The sequence below is a fragment of the Paramisgurnus dabryanus genome, chromosome 18, assembly GCF_030506205.2.
Source record: "Paramisgurnus dabryanus chromosome 18, PD_genome_1.1, whole genome shotgun sequence".
Taxonomy (NCBI): domain Eukaryota; kingdom Metazoa; phylum Chordata; class Actinopteri; order Cypriniformes; family Cobitidae; genus Paramisgurnus; species Paramisgurnus dabryanus.
This window is the reverse complement of record NC_133354.1, coordinates 34,675,201-34,690,433: the sequence shown is the minus strand read 5'-3', so window position 1 is coordinate 34,690,433 and position 15,233 is coordinate 34,675,201. Positions and strand designations below refer to the sequence as shown.

General features: G+C 35.9%; 2 non-coding genes and 1 pseudogene across 2 annotated transcripts; all 3 read right to left on the bottom strand.

Moving 5' to 3' along the window:
- Window positions 1-6,233: 6,233 nt before the first annotated feature.
- Window positions 6,234-6,352, bottom strand: LOC135750991 (5S ribosomal RNA). Its single transcript, XR_010532887.1, has one exon. It is a non-coding gene; the product is annotated as a 5S ribosomal RNA (ribosomal RNA).
- Window positions 6,353-6,477: 125 nt separating this feature from the next.
- LOC135751137 (5S ribosomal RNA) lies at window positions 6,478-6,596 on the bottom strand (annotated as a pseudogene).
- Window positions 6,597-14,160: 7,564 nt separating this feature from the next.
- On the bottom strand, window positions 14,161-14,279 carry LOC135750980 (5S ribosomal RNA). The gene has a single exon (XR_010532877.1). It is a non-coding gene; the product is annotated as a 5S ribosomal RNA (ribosomal RNA).
- Between the last annotated feature and the right edge of the window lie 954 nt (window positions 14,280-15,233).

The following is a 15,233-nucleotide window of genomic DNA, read 5'->3' as shown; positions in this document are numbered from 1 at the left end:
ACCAGTTTTGATATCTTCATTTAAATATTTCTTAATAATTTTCACTCTCAAAGCATTTTTTCGTTGTTCCACATCCATTAATCCTAAACCGCCCTTTTCCACCGCCCCTAAAATTGTGTTGTATGCAATCCTCGATGGTGTCCCCTCCCATATAAAATCAAGAAAACATTTCTTCAACCTTTGTTCCATCCATACAGGCATTTCGGATACATATAAAATATACCAAAGTTTAGACACCATTAAAACATTTAAAATTAAAACCTTCCCTTTCAAATTTAAAGTACTTAGTTTCCAAAATTGTAACCTCCTCTCTATATCTGTTACCATTTGTTCCCACATTTCCTCTCTTACTTTCTTCTCATTCTTCCCCATTAAAACACCTAAAATCCTCATTTTTTCAACTTCTTTAAAATCAAAGCAATCTTTTAAATCCTTGGCTTTACCAAATCTCATATATGTTGTTTTATCCTCATTTATTTTGCTTCCAGACCCTCTACAATATTTTCCTACAACCTTCATAACTTCTTTGATACTTTCTTGTCCTTTTACAATTAACGTTGTGTCATCAGCATATTGAAAAACTTTTCCATCTGCTTTATTCCCTTCAATTTCTATGCCTATGATTTTCTTATTTTGTCTTATGGCTAGTCCTAAAGGTTCTGATACCAGCGAGTATAATAATGCTGAGAGCGGACAACCCTGTCTAATTGATCTTGTAATTTTAAAACAGTCTGTTAAAAAACCATTACATTTTATTTTTGTTAAAGGTGCAGTGTGTAAATTTTAGCGGCATTTAGTGGTAAGATTGCAAATTGCAACCAACGGCTTAGTTCACTGCTCACCCCTCGCTTTTGAAACACATAGAGAAGCTACGGTAGCCGCCACTAGACAAACATGTCATTGTCTGAGACAACTTAGTAAAAAAATTGTCCGTTAAGGGCTTCTGTAGAAAAATGGCGGCACAAAATGGCGACTTCCATGTAAGGGGACCCTCGGTGTATGTAGATAAAAAGGTCTCGTTCTAAGGTAATAAAAGCATAACGGTTCATTATGAAAGGTCTTTATACACCCCTGATAATATAGTTATGTATATTATATTGCATTTCTGTCAAGAGATCCTTCAAAAAAATTACACACTGCACCTTTAATGCACCCTTATATAAAATCTTAATCCATTTAATAAAATTTTCTCCAAAACCAAAACTCTTTAAAATTCCAAATAAATACCCATGCTCCACTCTATCAAAAGCTTTTTCAAAGTCCAAACTGATTATATATCCCTCTTCATTTTTTTCTTTCATGCACCATATAGTGTCTCTTATACTCATCGTTATATCTGCAATATCTCTCCCTTTAACTGCATATGCTTGATTCGTTGTAATTATACTTGCCATTATTTCCTTTAACCTGTTGGCTAAAACTTTCGCTAAAATCTTCAAATCCGTATTCAGCATCGTGATTGGTCTATAGTTTTTTAAATCTACTTTTTCTCCTTTCTTTTTATATATCAGCTTCATTAAACCCATCCTTGTTCTTTCATTTATTTCTCCTTTTTCAAAAATCTCTTTAAAAACCTCATTTAAAATCTTTGTTAAAACTCCTTTAAAACACACATAAAATTCTGTTCCCAAACCATCTATTCCAGGACTTTTATTTTTATTCAATTGATTTATTGCTATTTCAATCTCTTCCTCTCTGATCACTTGGTCACATTCCTTTTTATTTTCCTCACTTACTGTTGTTTTTATCATATTTAAAAGTTTGTTCATTTTCTCCTCTTCCACGCTCCTTGCACTAAATAAATCCTCATAAAAAATCTTAATTTCTCCTAAAATCTTTTCATTTCCTTTTACAATTCCTCCATTTGAACCCCTTATTTCTTTTATTGTTTCAGCTTTCCCTCTGCTTTTCTACAGACCAAAAAAGAACTTGGTACATTTTTCTCCCTCCACCACATATTTTGCTTTACTTCTTAGCATCGCCCCCTCATATTTCTTTTCTTCTATTTCTTTTAATTTTTCTTCAATTTCCCTAATCTTTTGTATGTCCTTATTCTCTTTATTTAATTCCATTTCTAAACTTAATTTCATTTCTTTTTCTTTGTATTTTGTACATTGTTGTATTAAACTACAATATTTAATTGAATATTTTTTAATTAAAAAATTAACATTTTCCCACCATATCCTCTTATCCTCTTTATACATTCCATTTTCCTTTTCTTTTTCTATAATTTCCTTAACCTTTGACACATAGTGCTCATCCTTTTAAAATTTGTGTATTTAAAATCCAAACTCCTGGTCCTCTTTGCATTTTACTCCAGTCCAACTTAAAAAATAAAAACTTATGATCACTAAAACTTGTTTCCTCATACTTCATATTTTCTATAAAATTCTCCACATTTCTTGTACATAAAACAAAATCAATTCTGGTTTGGCATACAAACTGCCCCACTATTTGTCTTCTTGAAAATTCCTTTTTCCTTGCATTTCTTTCCCTCCACACATCTATCATATTATTTTCACCCATTAAAATTTTTAATTCTTTTCTTCCCATATCATTTTTAAAAACCATTCCTTCTGCCATATCTTGTTTACTGAACACAGTATTAAAATCCCCCATCATTATTACCTCTTTATGTTTCCTTACAATATTTCTTAAAATGTTAAAAAACTCTTTCTTTTCCTTCTCCTCCACAGGTGCATGTTCATTCACTAAAATCAAGTTTTTTCCTTCATAATTGATATCAATCACCATACATTTCCCAATGTTATCCTTATACACAATTTTACTCACTTTAAACACATCATCCTTCAATAAAAAAGCCACACCTCTTCCCACCCTTCCATCACCATTATTATATAAAATATTTCCATCCCATCTCTTTTCATACTCAATCATCCCATTTTCTTTCCAATTCGTTTCTTGTAAAGCAATAATATCTTCCCTTTTACAACCCCAAAACAGAAAAAGTTGGGACACTGTAGAAATTTTGAGTAAAAAAGGAATGGAATAATTTACAAATCTCATAAACTTATATTTTATTCACAGTAGAATATAGATAACATATCAAATGTTGGAAGTACGATATTTTGAAATGTCATGCCAAATATTGACTCATTTTGGATTTCATGAGAGCTACACATTTCAAAAAAAGTTGGGACAGGTAGCAATAAGAGGCCAGAAAAGTTAAATGTACATATAAGGAATAGTTGAAGGACCAATTTGCAACTTATTAGGTCAATTGGCAACATGATTGGGTATAAAAAGAGCCTCTCCGAGTGTCAGTGTCTCTCAGAAGTCAAGATGGGCAGAGAATCACCAATTCCCCTAATGCTGCAGTGAAAAATAGTTTTCTGAGTTTCTCAGAGAAAAATTGCAAAGAGATTGAAGTTATCATCATCTACAGTGCATAATATCATCCAAAGATTAAAAGAATCTGGAACAATCTCTGTGCGTAAGGGTCAAGGCCGGAAAACCATACTGGATGCCCGTGATCTTCGGGCCCTTAGACGGCACTGCATCACATACAGGAATGCTACTGTAATGGAAATCATAACATGGGCTCAGGAATACTTCCAGAAAACATTTTCAGTGAACACAATCCACCGTGTCATTCGCTGTTGCCAGCTAAAACTCTATAGGTCAAAAAAGAAGCCATATCTAAACATGATCCAGAAGCAAAGGCGTTTTCCCTGGGCAAGGATAATTTGAAATGGACTTTGGCAAAGTGAAAAAATGTTCTGTGGTCAAAAGAATCAAAATTTGAAGTTATTTTTGGAAAACTGAGATGTCATTTCATCCGGACTAAAGAGGACAAGGACATCCCAAGTTGTTATTAGCGCTCAGTTCAGAAACCTGCATCTCTGATGGTATGGGGTTGCATGAGTCCGTGTGGCATGGGCAGCTTACACATCTGGAAAGGCACCATCAATGCTGAAAGGTTTATCCAAGTTTTAGAGCAACATATGCTCCCATTCCGACGTCGTCTCTTTCAGGGAAGACCTTGACTTTTACAACATGACATTGCCAGACCACATACTGCATCAATTACAACATCATGGCTGCGTAGAAGAAGGGTCCGGGTACTGAAATGGCCAGCCTGCAGTCCAGATCTTTCAGCCATAGAAAACATTTGGTGCATCATAAAGAGGAAGATGCGACAAAGAAGACCTAAGACAGTTGAGCAACTAGAAGTCTGTATTAGACAAGAATGGGACAACATTTCTATTCCTAAACATTGGTCCTCCTCCAGCTGTTCTTAATATGTAGATTTAACTTTTCTGGCCTCTTATTGCTACCTGTCCCAACTTTTTTTGGAATGTGTTGCTCTTATGAATTTCAAAATGAGCCAATATTTGGCATGACATTTCAAAGTGTCTCACTTTCAACATTTGATTTGTTATCTATATTCTATTGTGAATAAAATTTAAGGTTATGAGATTTGTAAATTATTCCATTCCTTTTATACTCACAATTTCTACAGTGTCCCAACTTTTTCTGTTTTGGGGTTGTACATTTTTCTATTACTTTTCAAATTTCCCCATGTCCATTAGTCCCCTTGCATTAAAAGCAACACAACTTAAAACCATTAAAATAAAGAAAAATAAATACTTAAACATCATTTTCACCACTTTCTCCCTCAAAAGCCCTTAACACATCATATCTTGTTGTAAATTTTTTTCTTGCACTTTTCAAGTTCGGTTTTACCTTCATTGCTCTTCTTCTTATTTGTCTTTTCTCCTTGCCATCTTTGTCCATGTTATCCATCTTTATTCCTTCTTCACTATCAGTGTCTTTGTTTTGATCTGTCATTTCTTGTCCATCTCTCTCTTCATCATCCAAAGAAATATTGTCCGGTGTCTCCATTTCTGTCCATTGAGTGTCCTGCTCCATTGCTTGTTCACTATTTTCAGCATTCTCATTTTCTCTTTCCCCCTCCTCTTTGTTGTTCATTCTGTCTTCCATTTCTTTTCGCTGGCTTACCTCTTCCTCTTGTTTTTCATCTGTTTGTCCCTTATCTTTATTGTTTCCTTCATGCACCTGTCCTGTCTCCTGTTCTTTCCTTCCTCCTTCCTCTCCCTCCATCCAACATTCACATTTATTTAAAACTACCTGACACTCCGGGCACCTGACAGCATTGCAATCCCTTGCAAAATGTCCCCTTTCCTCACATTTATAGCACAAGAAGTTTAGGCAATCCTTCAGTAGGTGATCCGGGCTCATGCACATCCTACAAGTTTTCACTTGATGGCTGTGCATCACCCGGAAGTACTGTGGCCCTTCTTCGGTCTCCAGCTTTGTGCTATATGGCAAGGATGCCACCTCCTTGGGAAACCTCACTTTTAGGAACCTTGTTCCATCTTCAATATCAGTGCCCGGGTAGCATCGTCTTTTAATTTTACTCATGGGATCAACTCCCATCTCTCTAATTTTAATAAAATTTCTTCATCTTCCAGGTAGGCGGGCAGGTGCATGAAGGAAACCACATAATCTCTATTTTGCAAACGTTTAATTTCACAGTCCACTCCTTTGATTGTTAGTATTGATTAGTTTATCACACAATTCTTCTTTTTCCATTGTTAGTTCAAATTCTTTCCCTTGTCTTGGTCTTAGAGCTAAAATTTTGCCATGTCCACATTTTTCTGTTACAGCCATAAAAATGTCATCAGCTTTCAAATCCATCACATTCTTCACATTTAAAATCACTGTAGCTTCCTTTAGGTATTTTCTTTCAACAAACTTTTGTCTTCCATCTTGGTTCTTTCCGTTCCTTACTCGTAATTGTTTATCCAGTCCAGTATCATTTGCCTTACATATTCCCTTAGCCAGTCCAGTGCCATGTGTGTTCCTCCTGCCATATCCATATCTGTTGCCTTTGATCCATCCATTCTTCAAAAAACAAAACCGTGTCGCTGCCTCCCAAACAGCTAAGCTGTTGGGAGGACAAGTAAAAAATAAACCACAAAGAATAAAATAAAAAGACTTATCTTTAAACCAAATAAAACACAAAAACAACACAAAAATTTTGGGTGAACCTTCTTCACCCCTCTGTAGCCAACTCACTTCCTGTGTGCTCTCTAGCGCTCTCAGGGTGGTGTGGCCGTAAGCGAGTGGTGACTCGATTCGAGAGACACTTCAAGACTTATGTGGCAACGCCATGATATCAGTGAACGCTTACAGAAACTACGCATTCATGGGAAAAAATGACATAAATAAATATTTAATTAATTAAATGCTTACAGAACCTGGTATTCCCAGGCGGTCTCCCATCCAAGTACTAACCAGGCCCAACCCTGCTTGGCTTCCGAGATCAGACGAGAGCGGGCGTGCTCAGGGTGGTGTGGCCGTAAGCGAGTGCCGACTCGATTCGAGAGACACTTCAAGACTAATGTGGCAACGCCATGACATTGGTGAACGCTTACAGAAAGGACGCATTCATGGGAAAAAATGACATAAATATATAATTAATTAATTAAATGCTTACAACACCTGGTATTCCCAGGCGGTCTCCCATTCAAGTACTAACCAGTCCCGACCCTGCTTGGCTTCCGAGATCAGACGAGAGCGGGCGTGCTCAGGGTGGTGTGGCCGTAAGCGAGTGCTGACTCGATTCGATAGACACTTCAAGACTTATGTGGCAACGCCATGACATCAGTGAAAGCTTACAGAAAGGATGCATTCATGGGAAAAAATGACATGAATAATTAATTAATTAAATGCTTACAACACCTGGTATTCCCAGGCGGTCTCCCATCCAAGTACTAACCAGGCCCGACACTGCTTGGCTTCCGAGATCAGACGAGAGCGGGCGTGCTTTTTTTTTTTTTTTTATTATTATAACAATCATATTCACACAATTACATAATTTCTATATATTGTTTAACATTACATATAACACAGTGAGAGTGCTTTTATAACAGAAAGACTTCTTTAAAAGTCTTTTGGCAGGCACAATCTTAAATCCCACCAAAAAGAAGAAAAAAAACATCATTATAAAATATTTTAAAACATTTGGAAGTTCAACATATTTTTTCCACACTAAAACAGTCTCTTCCACATATTTAAAATATTATACAGATCAACCATAATCGTCAGGCATTTTCCAATTAAAATCTTCAAATATTATACCCACATCCTTAGTAAAAACATTATAAAACTCCTCCAACCTGTTTTGCTCCTTAAAATAACAGTACAAATGCTTTAAGTACATCTCAACTTTTCTTTTAAACACTATTTCAACATCCATAACAGTATTTTCTTTTTTTGCAACAATTCTTCTTTCCCATATTGCACTTTTAATCAGCATGACAAACAAGTTAAGCGCTTTTCTGTTTTCACATGTTTTGTTTTCTCCCAGCATTATCACCTTGTTCCAATCGATTCCTTTATTATCTTGTTCCCCTCTCAACCTTTCAAGCAAACCTATACATTTTTCATTAAAGTTTTCCAATTTCTTACAACATAAAAACACATGTAAAAAACCCTCATCTTCTTCTTTACATACTTTACAAGTTGCATTTTGCTCTCTCCCGATTTTGTTCAATAAAACATCAGTAAAAATTGCCTTGTGCCTAATTAAATATTCTAAGGTCCCCAATTTTGACTCAATTATATTCCCCCTCATATTGCTCCAAATATGTTCTTCTTTCAAGTCTTTGTATTTCTGTAACCAGTATTTATTCACCACAGGTTTCTTAAAAATACAATCTCTAAAAAAGCAATACAACATTTTCACAGTGCATTCTTTAAAAGCTCTTATTTTGTCTCCCAACATGACATACACATCTTTCTCTTGTTTCCCTTGTTCTTTATTATCAATTTTCCTGATCCAATCATCAGGAATTGCACTTTTTATTATCTTAAACTTATTTACAATTTCTTGTCTACTATATTCTTCTTTTGCTTCCTCCATAGGGTCCACAATGTACTGCACATGTAAAAATCCCTCCTTAAACTCGTATAAAACATCTCTCACTTTTGTAATTCCCACATCCCACCACTTCTTAAAAAACACTTCTTTACCTTGGTTTACAATGTTCTTGTTTAAAAACAATGGTTGGTTTAAAATACACTCTCTTCCACTAGGCATGTACTGTACACAAGTTAAAACTTTCCCCCATGCACTCATAATTTCCTTGTAAAAATCTGGCACCTTTTCCGTCATCCAAGCTTTAGTTTTCATCCATAAAATGTCTACTCCCAGATTAAAATTACCACATTTGTTTAAAAAATATTGCATTGTTTTTTTCCATACCATTACATTCCCATCATCCAGATACTTTTTAACCATTTTAGCTCTTAAGCTATTTTTTCTTTGTGCTACATCTATAAGGCCCATCCCACCTTTCTCTACAGCTCCAATCAAAGTGTCATATGCTATTCTTGGGGGTTTCCCTTCCCATATAAAGTCTAAAAAACATCTCTTTAATCTTTTTTCAATCCACAGAGGCATATATGACACATATAAGACATACCATAACTTAGACATCATTAAAACATTTGAAATTAAAACCTTCCCTTTAAGACATAATGTCCTTAATTTCCAAAAATGTAGCCTTCTTTCAATATCTTCTAAAATAGTTGCCCACATTGTTTCATTAGCTCTCCTTTCATCGTCCCCCATTAAAACTCCTAAAATCTTGATTTCATTCACTTCTTTAAAAGCAAAATCACTTGTTAAAGCTTGCACATTCCCACCAGGGTACCCGCGGAGTCTTAAAAGTCTTGAAAAAGTATTGAATTTCATTTTCCCATATTAAGGCCTTAAAAGGTATTGAATGTCACCTCAAAGTCTTGAATTTTTCACGGAGGTCTTAATTTTTCAAATGATCAATAGATTTATATGCTGTTAATTCAGACACAAGACTCGCGTGCAGGAAAACCACGCGCGAGCGATAGATACGAGCGCAGAACACTATCCATGTTCGGAAAAGCATCTTAGCGAGCGCGCAGAACACTATTCGCGCGCAGAAAAACATCCTCCCGAGAGCGCACCTCTGTTCAAAGCGCACAGTCAAGTGAGCAAAGTAAAAAGTTCAGTAAAAAGGCTGGGATGATAAAGTAAAGGCTGGGATGAGCGCTCGCTCGACTTTCTCATGCGCTCGCAGCTGCACAACACGCACTTGCTCGATCAAGTTGACTTTGGGACTGTGGGGGCGGGACAATGACGGGTGTCCAAGCACCTGTGATCGGTTGTTTGATTTAATCAGATTTAAACAATCTTCTGTTCCACAATCCGTCTCTAGTAAATCTAGGTAGAGAAGACACGTTTTAATATGATCATTATGTCGGAGAAGGTCATTTATATGTTAAACAATAGTCTTGTGTGATCCATGCAATAATAAGCTGCAAACAATAACGCAGATTTGAAAGCTATTATATATTTTGTTTAATTAGATAATATCATCTTGCAATATATACTATAGGCTACATATTTACATTGTCACACTAAGTTAGCATTAGAAAACTTTAATATGGTCCTGTTTAAAGATTAACAGAAAATATTAACGGAAATATATCTATATGTGAGCTTGTGTCCAGTTTTTTGTTTGGTGCAGTGAACAGATCTCTTGTCTTTTTAGGGTCAAAACAGCATTACATTTTAATTTGTTGTTGTGTTTGAGGGGTTTTTGTTTTTCATAATATGGTTTATTTTGTTTGTCAGTATTGTTCTGGTTCAGAGCATTACTGATATTAGATGTTGTTATTATCTTAACTATATTAAACAGCAAAAAATGAATACATTAAAATTTGTGTTATTGTTTGGTTTGCAGCTTATTTCATGCATCAAACAAGGCTATTGTTTTAACATAAATTACCTTCTCCGACATAATGGTCATATTAAAACGTGGCGGGCTGCACAAGATAAAGAGGAGGGCTGCATGTGGCCCCTGGCCCTCCATTGTCCATCCCTGATTTGGGGATTTTCAAATTTACAATAAATTTATAAATGTAAATTTAAATCTATTTGATTGTTGGTTTTGATTGTTGGGTAAAGATAAGGGTTAGGACGTTTAAGCCTTGGACTCAGCCTTTGAGGCATGTTGTCATGAATGTTCAAACACTTGTAAATAGTAATTATTTGAGGTATACGTTATTTAAAATTATTTATTCTACCCGAATGGGTGCGATGTAGGTATTAAATTTCATTTGAAGTGGTATTAAAAAGGTCTTAAAAAGCCTTGAATTTAGGTTTGACAATCCTGGGGGTACCCTGTCCCACATCTCATATACACAGTTTTATCCTCGTTAATTTTTCCTCCTGATGCTTTACAAAATTGTTGTACAATTTTCATTGCACATTCAACTCCCTCCCTGTCTTTCAAAATAAGCGTAGTGTCATCCGCATACTGAAATATTGCTTCTCCTTCCACGTTCCCTTCTATGTGAATACCTTTTATTCCTTTTTCTTTCCTCATTGCCAACCCCAAGGGTTCCGCGACTAAAGAATATAATAGTGCTGACATGGGACACCCTTGTCTTATGGATCTTGTTAGTTTAAAACATTCCGTTAAAAACCCATTACATTTAATTCTAGTTACCGGTCCATTATATAAAATTTTCACCCACTTTATAAAATTTTCTCCAAATCCAAAACGGTTTAAAATCCCAAATAAAAATTCATGTTCCACCCTGTCGAAAGCCTTTTCAAAATCTAAACTTATAACATATCCCTCCAATTTTCTCTCCTTCATGTATCCAATTGTATCTTTAATGCTTAGGGTCGTATCAGCTATGTCTTTCCCTTTGACCCCATACGCTTGATTTGTCTTTATTATTCTCGGCATCACTTCTTTCAGTCTGTTTGCTAAGATTTTTGATAAAATTTTCAGATCGGTTTTTAACATCGTAAGCGGCCTATAATTCTTTAGTTCAGTTTTTTCTCCTTTTTTCTTATATATTGTTTTCATCAAACCCATACCCATTCTTAGATTCATCTGCCCTTTATGAAAGATCTCATCGTACACTTCCTTTAAAATACTGGTTAACATATCCCTGTTAAAATACTGGTTAACATATCCCTGAAAACAATATAAAACTCACTCCCCAACCCATCAATTCCAGGACTTTTGTTTTTGTTTAATTCATTTATCGCTTTTTCAATTTCCTCTTCACTTATCTTTTTGTCACAATCCTTCATATCTTCCTTGTCTATTTTAGTTGTTATCTGCTCTAACATTTCTTCTTTTTCATCCTGCACTCCCTCAGTTGCAAACAATTTTTCATAATACCTTTTCATTTCTTTTAAAATTCCTTCATTACTCTTTACTTCTTCTCCATTCTCCTTTTTAACTACTTTTATAATTTCAGCCTTCCCTTTTCTTCTTTCTAGATCAAAGAAAAATTTTGTACATTTTTCACCTTCAACAAGAAACTGAGCTTTACTCCTTAATCTTGCACCTTCATATTTCTTTTCTTCCATTTCTTTAAGTTTATTTTCCAATTCTTTTATCTTTAACATGTCTTTATTACCCTGATTTATCTTTTTTTCTAAATTCTCTCTTATTTCCTGTCCATTGTATTTCTTACATTTCTCAATTAATCTGCACAATTTTATTGTATGAATTTTAACTAAATATTTTACATTTTCCCACCACAATCTTTTATCTTCCATATACATTGCATTTCCTTTTTCTTTTTCAATTAGCGTCTTTATATCTAAAACATACCCTTCACTTTTTAAAACCTCAGCATTGAAAACCCACACGCCTGGACCTCTCTTTAACGTACTCCAGTCAATCTGCATATATAAAGGCTTGTGATCACTTAAACTTGTTTCATCGTATCTCACATTATCAATAAAAACCTCTAAATTCCTCTTACACAAAATAAAATCGATTCTTGTTTGACACATGAAATTCCCCACCCTTTGTCTTCTTGAGTATTGCCTTCTTTCATTCCTTTCTCTCCAAAGATCCACCAAGTTATTGCTTTCCATTATTGATTTTAACTCTCTCCTTCCCATATCATTTCTAAAAACCATTCCATCTGCCATATCTAATTTACTTAACACAGTATTAAAATCCCCCATTAACAAGACATTCTGTTGGTTAGTTAAAAGTGACCTTAAATCATTAAAATAATCTCTCTTTTCCTTTTCCTCCGTAGGTGCATGTACATTTATCACCACCAGTTTTTTGCCTTCATATTCCATTTCTACTGCTAAACATTTCCCAATATCATCTTTATAGATGACCTTGCATACAGTTTTCACATTTTCTCTTATTAAAAAAGCCACTCCTCTGCCAAACCTTGTATCATCATTATTGTATAAAATCTCACCGTTCCATCTTTTCCTTACTTCACATATGTGTTTTTCTTTCAAATTTGTTTCTTGCAATACAATCACGTCTTCATTCTTGAACATTTCTTTCACTTTTTCAAATTTGTTAAAGTCCGAAAGTCCTCTGGCATTAAAAGTTACCAAACTTAAAACCATAAAAAAGAAATAAATAAAACACTCATTGAGTCCATTTCTTTAGCTCATACCATCCAAGTCTTTTAGCAGTACATATTTATCTTTTAGTAAGTCTTTGTTAGTTGTTTTTTTCCTTATTCCTTCCAAACATGGCTTTACCTTAATTTTTCGTCGTCTTCTCTCCACTTTCGGTTTTCCTTCAGACATTGTGTTGACATCCTTGTTAAAATCCTCATCTTGATCCATTTCATCTTGATCCATCTCATCTTCCAGGGTGTCAGAAGTGTCAAGTGGCGTACATGTTCCTTCCTCCTGTTTAAGTTGTTCAGTTTGTTCCGTCTGTTCTTTAGAATCCTCATTTTGTACTTTACTTTGTCTTTTAGCTAATTCATTCATTTCTTCCTCTGCCATTTCATCTGTATTGCTCTGTGTTTTATTATCTATGTCCTGTTGTACTTTCTCTTGTTTTTCCGTTTGTTCGCCATTGTCAACGTCAATTACAGGTCCGCCGTCTTTCGCCTCTCTCGTGTCGTTCTGTTTTTTTTCTACCACGTTGTCTCGTTCATGCACCTTCCCGCCCACATGAGTCTCATCGTTGCCAAACCAGCATTCACACAAGTTTAAAAAATTGTCTCAGTCCGGGCACTTAACCGCCTTGCACTCTCTTGCAAAATGTCCTCTCTCCTCGCATTTGTAGCACTTAAACATAGGGCAGTCTTTCATGATGTGGTCTGGGCACATGCACAGCCGACAGAGTTTAACCTGATGGCTGTGCATCACCCTGAAGAACTGCAGGCCTTCAGCTGTTTCAAACTTTGTGCTATACGGGAGAGATGCAACTTCTTTAGGGAAGCGAGATTTAATGAACCGTGTGCCATCTTCAATGGTCGTGCCCGGATACAAACGTCTTTTTAATTTAGACAAAGGGGTAACTCCCCACCCTTCAAGTTTATTTATAATATCGTGATCGTCTATGTAAGCGGGCAGGTGCATAAACGAGACGACATAGTCTCTGTTTTGGAGTCTCTTTACTTCGCATTCCACTTCTTTTATCCTTATTCCATATTCTAGCAATTCAACATCATCCACATTTTCTAGAGTCAGCTCATATTCATTGTTTTGTTTGGGTCTTACCGCCAGGATTTTCCCTTTTCCAATTTTCTCCGATACTGCCGTAATAATGTCCTCCGCTCTTGCATTCACATTTGTAGTATCCACTGTAATCGTAGCTTCTATTAAGTATTCCTTTCGTGAATTGTACCTTCTTTGTTCTTTGTCTCTTTCATTGCCATCTCGTTGTTGTTCATCCGTTCCATTTTCATTTGCCATTCGTGTCTCTCCTGCCATTTCCGAGGTTGATTCCATGTGTCCGTCCATTTTCACCAAACAAAACAAAAAGCATATGTGGCAAACTTAAACTCCCCCGAACAGCGTATGCTGCCAGGAGGGATTTAAACAAACAAAAATAAAAATTAACTATTCAAAATAAACACTGATTTAAACAAACAAAATCAAAATAAATCTGAACGATTGGTGAGCCTTCCTCACCTACTGCAGCCAAACACTTCCTAGAACGTACCAACTAGCGGGCGTGCTCAGGGTGGTGTGGCCGTAAGCGAGTGCGGAGTCGATTGGAGAGACACTTCAAAACTAATGTGGCAACGCCATGCCATGGGAGAACGCTTACAGAAAGGACGCATTCATGGGAAAAAATGACATAAATAAATATTTAATTAATTAAATGCTTACAGCACCTGGTATTCCCAGGCGGTCTCCCATCCAAGTACTAACCAGGCCCGACCCTGTTTGGCTTCCGAGATCAGACGAGAGCGGGCGTGCTCAAGGTGGTGTGGCCGTAAGCAAATGCTGACTGGATTCGAGAGACACTTCAAGACTAATGTGGCAACGCCATGACATCGGTGAATGCTTACTGCTAGAGATTTCAATTGTTTTTAGCTGAAAATAATGTTACTATCAGTACCCTTGCAATTGCACTGACTGGTCTGTTGTATTCAGTAAGTGCTATTTGTTGGGGTAGTTTTAAGTGACCTATGCTGCTAATGAGAAGACCTTTCGGGAACTCCATGCTGACTTATTCGAGCAATGCTCATTCAATCAGAATATAAAACACAGTAAGATTACTTCAAATGGCAGCATTGATTGGTCAAATATTCATAAGTGCTTCTCTTTGGGGTAGTTTTAATTGTGTAGTGAACTGCAGGCAAGACCCCACATCTTTCCTGTGGTATTTCTTTCACACGAGCTCCAACACCCTACTTGCAAAAAAATGCATGCTTAAATGAGAACAAGCTGATATTTGCTCCAACTTTAGCATTATCCTTCCATCTTGATAAGAAAGTGCTATCAAGTTGGGGTAATTTTTTGCTGACTGACTTTGTGGCCTTGGTTTATTGTTCTTTATGTCCATATCCTACTCTGGATTTCTACAAAGAGAAGCATTCATTAATCTCTCAAAGAATAAGTGCATCTCTTTGGGTCAGTCTTGTTGGTGTTTGTTCGTCAATTGTTGTTCCTCTTTGTGTCTTTTTTCAACTCCCACTTCAGACAGTAGTAGGTACTGTTCCACTTAAAGATTTTGCGTTCATCTCATTTTCATTTTTGTAAATACTATTTGAGAATATATGCTGTACTTTGTTTAAATTGAGAAAAGGCAGTAAACAGCTAAATTTCCGTGTTGTGCTGTAAAAGTGTGAAAACCCATTTTAAAATATGATGAGTCATTCCAAGGATATTAACACAGCAATCAAAACTTGATGAGCTCAGAAGGACCCAAAAGTGTGAACGACCACTGAAG